We start from the raw sequence: 7,481 nt of genomic DNA, 5'->3' as shown, positions 1-7,481 counted from the left end.
AACTGCTGCACATTTTTAGTAATGATTTAGAAGAGGGTAACACATGTAAGGATGTAAAGGATATTTGCATGCATACAGCTTCTTAAATACAGTCTGATTGTCAACTAATAATTTATAATTATTATAATATACATAACAGGGACACCTGGGTGGCTCAGTTGGTTAAGCAACTGCCTTCAGCTTCAGGTCATGTTCCCGGAGTCAAGGGATTAATTCCTGCATGGGCTTCCAGCTCTGCAGGGTGTCTGCTTCTCCCTCTGACTGTCTCCCCTCTCATGCTCTGTCTTACTTGCTCTCTCTCGCAAATAAATACATAAAATCTTTAAAAAAATAATATACATAACAGAAAATTTACTGTTTGAATTGCTCTTTAATGTGCAATTCAGAGATATTGGGTATACTCCCAGTGTTGAGTACCCATTACAACTAGCCATTTCTAGAATCTTCATCATCCCAAGCAGTAATGGTGTACCCAATAGGGGGATGTGTAACCTGCATCTGGCCAAGGAGCCAGGAGCCCATGCCAATGGCAGGAAGCAGCAGAGAGCAGAGGGCAGCATCAATAGGGGTTCTTGGCAGATGTGGCCTGTCCCAGGTGGGAGCATTCTTTTGGCTGTGCTTGCTACCCCAGATTGACCATGTGGATGCAATGTGCCTGCCATGGCATGGGCACCAATGTGCCCACTGCAGGATGTGCCATCATTCTAGCTTTGTGTCCTGAAGTGTGCCATGAAACACTGGAGAGAACATGAGGATCTCATTTGGGGCATCTGCTATATGAGTCATGCGTATCTCTATCTGAATCCCCTCCAAAATCCATGTCAGCTCTTCTCCAGAGAATAATGTCATTAGAATTTTCTTAGGAAATGCATTGAATGTGTAGATTTCTTTGGGTAACAAGGACATTTTAATGTCATTTTTGTTGTGGGGAGCACCAGATTTAAGAATTACTTGGAGATTCTGTGTGAGGTATAAAGATGTTTCTAAGATGATACCCATGTCTGTGGTTCAGGATTTGAGTTGATGATGATGATCCTAATGAAACTTAAGATACCTATTTTGGACATAAGTTAAAGAGGTGGATATTTATATTTTTTTTCATTTACTGACTTATGTGCTTCAATTCAAAAGTATTTACTGAGCACCAGGTAAGTATCAGCAAGCTCAAAATACTTAGTGCTGCAAGGAGAAAAACAAATTTGTGAAGATCATTAGCAAATGTTCAGTTTTTATCTGACTCACCATGAAAGGCAGTGATCAGATATTTTATATGAAGTTCAGAAGGAGCCATTAGCATTTGTATGAATAAGACATACAGTTCTTTTTAAAAAAGATTTTATTTATTTATCTATTTGACAGGGGAAGATCACAAGGAGGCAAAGAGACAGGCAGAGAGAGAGATGGAAGCAGGCTCCCCACTGAGCAGAGAGACCGATGTGGGTCTCGATCCCATGACCCTGAGATCATGACCTGAGCCAAAGGCTGAGGCTTAGCCCCCTGAAACACCCAGGTGCCCCAAGACATACAGTTCTATGTTAAGTGAGAGATGCTGGATAAAAATAAACACACACACACACACACACACACACACACACACACACACACACACACACACACACATTCTGCCCTTATCAGAGCAGAATGAATTAGATAACATCACTGGAGAAAATAACTGTGTTAATATTTAGAGCATGAATACAACCATGTCTGGTACACTGATGGACTAGAAATGGATCATTTTTAAGAGTCATAAAATGAGTCATTAAAATATATCTCAGACTGAGGACAGAGGGCTTAGCAATTTCTGGGTCATGAGACTGAATCTAGGAATTTCTGGGTCATAAGACTGAGTGATGTCCCTGAGACTCTTAGCCCATGTCCCCAAATGTACAGTGCCACCAGGATGAACCTAGTGTCTGATACAGGAGACCCATTCACACCTGGGGTCTCCTCTCATGCCTGAGCGTTTCTGGGTACATCTTGGGAGGGCTGTGTTGTTGACCATCTCCTATGGGTGCTCTCAGAGAGGAGACACAGAAGAACCACATTTTGCTTCTTTATAATTCTGGTCTCTCCTTGAAGAATTCCCTGCACACTGTTATTAATGAACTCTGAGCCATCAAGGATGGAGCAGAAGGTTATAGGGGTTCGTCAGCTAGGTTGGAAGGGTCCTGATATGAGACAGAGGTTGGCTGTTTCCTCCAGTAGCCCCCCTCCCCAACTGCCAAAGAGGCTATAAAGGGATGTGCATGCCCTCTACATGTCTCACTGTGTGTAGGATATATCGTTCTTGAGAGGCCCATCACCTCTGTCCCCCAAAACACAACTGTCTAAGTAGCAGGAGCAGCAGAGGGTGTTTCATGTTGAGGAGGAGGACATGTCTCTTAAACAAGGACTTGGTTGTGGCACCAGTAGCACAGGGAGGGGCCCCCAGAGGATGAGAACCCCATGCCACTACATGGGGGTGTACGGTGAGCCAGGCAGGCTGAAGTTCAGAGTGTCCCTCTTTCTGCTCAGCTCCAGGATGTCCCTCCAAGTCAGTGGTTAAGTCTGGAATCTGAGGCAGTAGGGGGTGCTATGGGCTTGTGCCTTTGGGTTTGGGAGTTGGGGTGAGGGATCACCTGGGCACCCAGGCCTGGAACCTTGCCTTGTGCCCTCTGCTCTGTGTTCACTGGGGTCCAAGAGATGTTCCCCAGCCCTTCTCCATATTTACCTGTCCTTAAATTCATGCCAAGGGGCCCCAGGGGAGAGAATGATTTGCATGAGTGGTTCCTCTCTGCTTTTCCAGAAGGGGAGAGGATAAGAAAGGCTTTGTGCAGTGCTCACTTGTGAGCTCAGAATCAGAGCCTGGATATATCCATCATGTCCAAGACCCTTCTCTTCATCACCCTCCTCACTCTCTGCTCAGGTGGCTGGTTCTGGGATGTAGGGGGAGTGATTATGGGGAGCCCCAGGCTATTTCTTGCCTCTTTTTGAGAACCTCTTTTGGGAAATCACCAGACACTCATCTGTGTGGGACTGTTGGAGGGTCCTGGGCAACTGCTACAGGGTTCTGGGCACAGTCTGCACTGACACAGAAAGCCTCCATGTCAGGTTCTGTGGGACAGAATGACAACCACACCTGCAACAATGTTGGAACACGTTTTGTGGGCGGTACCAACAGATTTCTCACGGTGCCCCAAAACCGTGATACTCGGAACTACTAGTCCTCAGGGTTCCCAGCTTGGTTCTCTGGCTACAGCTCTAGGAACAAGGCGTCTCTGACAATCTCTGGCATGTAGCCCGAGGCCAAGGTTGGTTATTACTTCTCAGCAGGGGACCACAGCATCAACAAGGACACAAAGCTGCAGGACCATGGGGACCTGATACAGAAAGCTGTCCCTATTCCCCATGCTCACCCCCATGACTGTGTGTGACAAGCAGGGAGACTGTGTAGACCCTGGAGGGATGAGTGCCTGACTGTATGACCACAGAATAACTTTATAGGGAGAGTGACAGTAGATTTTTCTTTTGTTATTTTTTCCTAAAACCAAAAAAAAAAAATGTATTATAATTTGCATGCCATAAAGTTCAGTGCTCTAAAGTGTACAATACAGTTGTATGTAGTATATTTAACTGAGTTGAGCAACTACCATCAAGATTAAATTTACATTCCCGTTATTTGCAGAGAATCTCATGAGCCACCAGAAGTCATGCCAGTGTCCCCTGAGCTCAGCTGTTTGTGGCCCACAATTCCCTCCTGTTTGCAGTGATCCCTACTGTCCACATTTCAAAGCGACTGAACCCTGGAAAAAGTTCCCTTGTATGTGCTCTGTTCATTGTCATGAGGGCGTGTGTATTGTTGTGGGGCATCACCACCGTCTGGAAATATGCAGACTGCTTCATGTATGTACATGCCACCTTGTGTGGAGCCATGGTAATCTATCTGTAAGGTCCTAACTTAATGCATGGGATGTTGAAATGTTCATGATTTACATTTCCATACGCTCTATAAAATAGTTCTGGATTCAATTTTTTTTAATTTTATTTCCAATAACAAATATCCATTATCAATTTTTTAAGGTTTGTTCAAAGTATATAATTCAGTCAGTGGTTCTTTTATTTGATTATGAAAAGTAATATTATGTTATTTATATTTCTTCTAGATTTTCTCTCATGCATTTTTTTCTTGAATTTTGGTGAGAGGTGGGCTGTTTCTCCTTTCCCTTTTTCCTACTCCCCTGTGCCTGGCAGACACTAAATTTCCCTTTTCCCTTCTCTTCCCATTATAGTGGTGTTTTCAGGGCTCCCCGCCTAAGGTTTTCACCCACAGCACTGCATCTGATACCTCCTGTCTCTTTCTTGGAGGCCCATTCTGTGGTCAAGGCCCAGGTCTCCTCGCTGTCCTATATCTTCACACTCAAAGAACTTTTTCCTCTGATGTTGCTTCAGGACTGCTGCCAGCTTCCACTTCTGCCTCCCACAGACTATTTTGGAACCAACTTTTCTTTCCAGTGAGGCTCATGACTTCTGGGGTTAGCATGGGAGTTAGGACACCAAGGTCTGTTTAAGCATTTATGTATTTATTTGTTTTCATTAACAGGATGGGAGAAGTTGGTGTATGAGCTATCTCATGAGTTAATATGGTGTGAGTCCTATAGTTTCCTGTCTTCCTAATTGTGAAGGTGTTTTTTAAGAGATAACATTTCTGTTCAGTGCAAGAATTTTGTGTATGTATTTTTTAAGTATTAACAATTATAAATACTTTTAGAAAGGATATTTTCTTCCCTAATAACAGGAATAAAATTTGATCATCTCTGAGAGCATATATTGAAGTTGTAGTCCTTAGGGCCAAAGAATGTAACTTTATTTGATAATGCGGTTGTCCCAGATGTAATTAGGACATAAAAGGCGATAATGGGTTGGGGTGACCTAATCTGATATGACTGGTGTGTGTGTATGTGTGTGTGTGTGTTTAACAAGACAGCCAGATGGAGATCAGGAGGGCACCATGGCAACATAGAGGCAGAGACTGCGGCCCCAGAGCTGCAAACAGGGTGTGCCAAAAATTGGCCTCAAAACTCCAATGGTTAGACAGAGGCAAGAAGGATTCCTCTGCAGGTTTCAGAGAGGACACAGCCAAGCCCTACTAACTGTGGGACTGGGTGAGACCATAGAAATACATTTCTACAGTTTGATGCCAGTCTGTGGTACTTTCTTAAAGCATTTGTAGAAATATAATATACCTAAAATCAATATATATATAAACATAGGGAATTTTACTAATAAGGGGAGATATACAAGTTAACAATGAAATTTCTTCTCAGTTATAAAATCGGTAAATATTAAGATGGAGTTTATCCTCTGTAATATGCATGCTAAAATGCGAACTCTCATAAATGATGGTGAGAGTATAAATTGGTGCATCAATTTTAGAGCATAAATTTTAAATATTTATCAAACATTAAATATATGCACAGCTTACATCAGTGTTACATTTTTACGAGTCAATTATTAAAAAAATCTAACTGATACATTTAACCATGAATATACTGGCATATCTAGTTCAGATATGTTACAATAATAGCAATTGGGATACCTGGGTGGCTCAGTTGTTTAAGAAGCTGCCTTCCCTCAGGTCGTGATCCCATCGTCCTGGGATCTAGTCCCACCGTCCTGGGATCTAGTCCCACATCTGGCTCCTTGCTCAGCAAGGAGCCTGCTTCTCTCTCTGCCTCTGCCTGCCACTCTGTCTGCCTGTGTTCGCTCTTGCTCCTCTCTCTCTCTCTGACAAATAAATAAATAAATAAATAAATATCTTAAAAAAACAAACAAACTATTGAGACCAACATGGATATTTCTCCATGGAAACATGGCCAAATTATGGCAAATTATCCTATAGAATGATTATGAAATATAAATTTAAATAAGATACGTCTCTATGCTTGCAGGGAAATATCCTTGATTATATTTTACATGTAAAGACAGTCATGGTGCACTGGTACTATACAAAAAACAAGACTGTGTTATGTTTTATATATCTAATACTACATATAACACACACACACATGTAAATTTTCATATCTATCATATATATACTTTACATTATATAAATATATATATATCTATCTAAATATAAATATAAATATATATATATATCTAAAATTATATATATATATATAATTTTATACATATATCCATATTAAATATATGGATATATGTATAAAATTACTAGAGGACATTCTTGAGAGAGGTTTCAGTTACCCACTCAGGGAGTAAGTGGCTGTGGAACAGAAGAGTGGGTTGACAATGGACATATCCATTTTATAGACTATGTAGAGTTATGTTATTTATTCTCATCCCTTTTATCATGAAAAATAACAAAAATTGACTAAGAATACATTCAATACACCAGAGAACTAATACAAAATATTTTATGTGAGGGTAATATTGAAGAATAAGTGAGAATCCACCAACATAATCAAGGACAAAAGATATGTTGTATCTGACAGCATGATATTCTCATAGCAAAGACAAATAGATTCAATGTATATGCCATGAGAGTTCCTGACCTTAACAGGAGACCCTGACAACAACAACAGTAACCAGTAAGTCAACCTGTAAGTGTAACCCAAGTAGAATTACTATCAGGGTTGAACCAATGGGCTTCTCTGTGGAACTTTAATCCTTGAGCTTGGTTCAACTACATTATGTCCCAGTAGTGAAATAAGGGAGAAGGCAGAAGCAAACTGAAGTGTCACATAACCCTGAAAATTCTCCTAACATAAATGTTTCAGTTAGTTGTCTACTCGAGTGCATTGATTCTCTGGAAAAATGGATGTATCAACCCCCAATCCCACATAGCTGACCTACTCATTCTATCGCCCTGGATGGTGACATTAGAAGGATCCACCTGCGAAGGTCACAAACTCCTTCCTGGAGTGCTGGAGAGTGTGCTATGTTCTGTTGGGCAATATTTCTGAGGTCAGTAGGGAGCACCGGTGGGCTTCTCCTGAGAGTCAGGGTCTGGACCAGGAAGCCTAGGAAAATCTAACAATGAGCTTTGTCCACTAGGGCAAGCAGGATCCTCACTGTAACTTTCCTGCATCTGGGCCTCCAGGGGCACAAGAGCCCACAGCTCAGATTCATGCATGTCTCATACATCATCCTCCATGGAATCAGAGTAAATTGTCTAGACCTGATATTCATGGAAAGAGAGATGGACAGGATGATTAGATAACAGAAACACATTTGAAATAGACAAAACCTTGATATAGAAGTCACCAAGGTCACTGGGGATGTGATCTGGTGAAAGATGTCCCCCTGACACTTGGTGTCTCAGGTCCCCCAGCAGGCATTGTTGTGTGTGAGTTCCCAGCATCTCCTCCCTTCAAGATCTCCCAGGGAACATGTGAGGGATTCTGGAGCAGTGAGAAAGAGGAAGCTGAATTGCATGAAGCATCTTCTCCTCATAACAGTTATGGAGATATGAAAAGGCCCAG

Source organism: Lutra lutra, chromosome 12, assembly GCF_902655055.1.
Source record: "Lutra lutra chromosome 12, mLutLut1.2, whole genome shotgun sequence".
Lineage (NCBI taxonomy): Eukaryota > Metazoa > Chordata > Mammalia > Carnivora > Mustelidae > Lutra > Lutra lutra.
The sequence above is the reverse complement of the archived record's forward strand: the minus strand, read 5'-3'. Positions refer to the sequence as shown.